Source organism: Zea mays, chromosome 7 (assembly GCF_902167145.1).
Source record: "Zea mays cultivar B73 chromosome 7, Zm-B73-REFERENCE-NAM-5.0, whole genome shotgun sequence".
NCBI classification, from domain to species: domain Eukaryota; kingdom Viridiplantae; phylum Streptophyta; class Magnoliopsida; order Poales; family Poaceae; genus Zea; species Zea mays.
The window spans coordinates 22,406,707-22,409,340 of NC_050102.1; the positions used below are offsets into that span (position 1 = coordinate 22,406,707).

Genomic DNA, 2,634 nt, shown 5'->3' on the forward strand with positions numbered 1-2,634 from the left:
ATTTGCAGTGTGTGGTGTCAGTTTAGGAACACTTTTGTGACCATTCCATCAGGTTTTAGACTAGGAACTATATAACAAAGTTGGATATCATGTGATGAGGAACAAGTATCCTAAAGTGAGTTTGACATGGTGTTGTATAAATTTTGGAGTAAAATGCACCCATAACTCCTCTGTCAGGCTGTCTATGGGTTGTTTCAGTTAACTGAAACAAATATTCAGGGAGCTGGGTTCATTTTGAGCCCATGCAGTTTCTGTTCTCGGTAATTTCGACATTGGATTGTTGAAGCAACCTGATAGAACTATGTTTAGAGAATAACTTTGGTTAAGAAGGTTTGGTCTGCTGCTATGTGAAAGTGTGAGATAAAAGGGGCTATACATGGAGGTGGGTAAATGGGACAGTGATGGTTGTTTCAGTCGACCTGTGCTGCTTCTAGAAACCTGAAGAAGATAACCCCCTCCCTGCTGGTGTCGCTTGTGAATTTTGATGGAGATAAGGATCTGGTACATAGCTCAAGTGCTAGATGCCCCACTTTCTATGGAAAAAAAAATCAAATACTAGCTGTTTTGTGGGCAGTGAGCAGCAGCATCCTTATCCAATTTGTTTACTGTCTGCAGTAATGGACAAAGGGGATATTTGTGTTGAGTTGAAGAGCTGGCGTGGTGTTTGTGCTTGTATGCCACGTTTTTGAGTCCCTGCTGTGCTGGCGACCTGGGAACGCTTCTCCACTGGTTTTGAGACAAGTTCAGCGAACCCTGCCATAGACTTCCCATTCCTTTGTTTAAATCTTGGTCCAGAAGACCTTGCTGTCTAGAGAGCTTTGGCTACAGCTATTGACTCCCTATACCCTTGCTACCCGTGGTGATCATGCAGTAAAAGTATGGAGCATATTAGCCTTGTTGGTCCCCTATGATTGAGCTTCTGCAGGGCCACAACAAATCAGTTGTGTATATCTGTTTGTTCTAGTCTTTGAAGGCACAAACCCCACACTGTTGTCCTCCTGTTGTTTCCCCAGCGTGTTCATCGTGTGAGTGAAGGAGTTGTGGTGTTCAGGTCTGAGTAATCTCCCTTCCGACTCCCCAGTTTGGTCTGCTCCTGAGCGATGTGTCATATTCTCGGCCTGGTGACCAGCCCAGCCGACTATCCCCCTCATAAACGCCTCAAAGGTTTGTATGCCTGCGTGATGCTTGTTCCAAGCTCTCCTTAGATCAGTGAAGCTCGCCGAAGAGGTTTTTCTAACTCAACCATGGTGATTTGTTCAGAACACGACCTCGACGTTGCGGAGCGCCGCCGTGAACCACCCAATCGTCAACCGGTCACCTTGTGTTTTCTCTGAGCAAGATTAGGTGAGCACGGTGTCCTTATTGAGCTTGTGATACTTCCCGTGCTCTTGATTTGAACGCTACTGCGCGGCGGTTGGGGAATCGTGCCCACCAGACCGAGGTTTCCGCCGCCATTGTCGGTAGCACGGTTGTAGTATCTTTGCAGGTTGATCTAATGCATGCTCGAGTTCACTGTAATCCAGGGACCCTGTTAGTGACCTCGCGGTTACCTGTGTCGCACCATGGTGGTCGTTTAGTCGTCGGCTCGCCAGAGTGGACGGCGGAGTGTTGTGGCCGAGCGTTTGTAAAAGGAGATAAACCGAAGAACTTAAGTGCTTCTGTCAGTGGAATAGGGCAATAGTGGCCTGGGTTCCGTTGGATTATTCCAGGCACGTGGGTCCTTTGCGCAAAAGAACAAACGCAAGCGTGGGCTCTCAGCCGCATGCCAGCCCTGCTCGGTAATGTGCTGCGTGGGCCGGATTCAGCCCGCAATTTAATGCCTTCCCTTTATTTATTTAGCTGAGAGCTTGTTAATTAGACCACAAATTGTACAAAAATAGTATAAAATCATGTACTTTCTAGTAAAAAAATAAATTTAGGATTTTTACGACAGATGCCAAATTTCAGGGAATAAATTTTAGAAATAAGAATTGAGCACCAAAAATCATGGAATTTTTTTTGAGAAATTTGTTATCAGAAGCTGATCACTTGGTAAAAGTTTGGTGCTGTTTGTAAGCCATTTGTTCAGAAATCCTTGTAGAGTCCCTAATTGAAATAATAAGAAGAACATAATCACATGTGGATTAGAAATTTGGAAAAAGGAACAAGTTTAACAAGTGAAACCTGATCTTTGGATAAAGAAGCAAGAGTGCCTAGTGGGATCTGGATTTTTGGTGTAGTTTGAAGATTGTTCTAATTCTCTAGAAGTTCAAGTTGTAGGATTCAAGTCAGAAAAGTAAGTCCTTACTTAAGTCAAGCATAGAGTTATTGGTTATGGAGACAGAGTTCCCTAGTGTGGCTTGAGAGCTTAGTGATGATATTAGAATGTTTAGCTCCCCTGTTGTTTGGTTAGTTTTGTGTGCACCTTTAGTAAGGTGTAGTTTGTACTGCTTTAGAGTATCTTCTTTGTAGTTGCACAAGTATATGCATTCATGTTCATATCATTTCATGTAGAGCTCCGAGCAGAAGGAGTGTAAATTCAAGACGAAGTGGTTGTGGAAGAGGAGTTTGCTCGAGTGCCTATTCAGCAAGTGGATAGAGCTATCTAACTGGTTATTGGGTAGAAAGGTCTTGAGCCTCTTCACTGCAACAAAG

The 2,634-nt window shown here is 44.0% G+C and overlaps 1 long non-coding RNA gene across 1 annotated transcript; it reads left to right on the forward strand.

The window, feature by feature from the left end:
- Positions 1-754: 754 nt before the first annotated feature.
- On the forward strand, positions 755-2,634 carry LOC103632139 (uncharacterized). Its single transcript, XR_002263719.2, has 3 exons — positions 755-1,164; positions 1,261-1,344; positions 2,494-2,634. It is a non-coding gene; the product is annotated as an uncharacterized lncRNA (long non-coding RNA).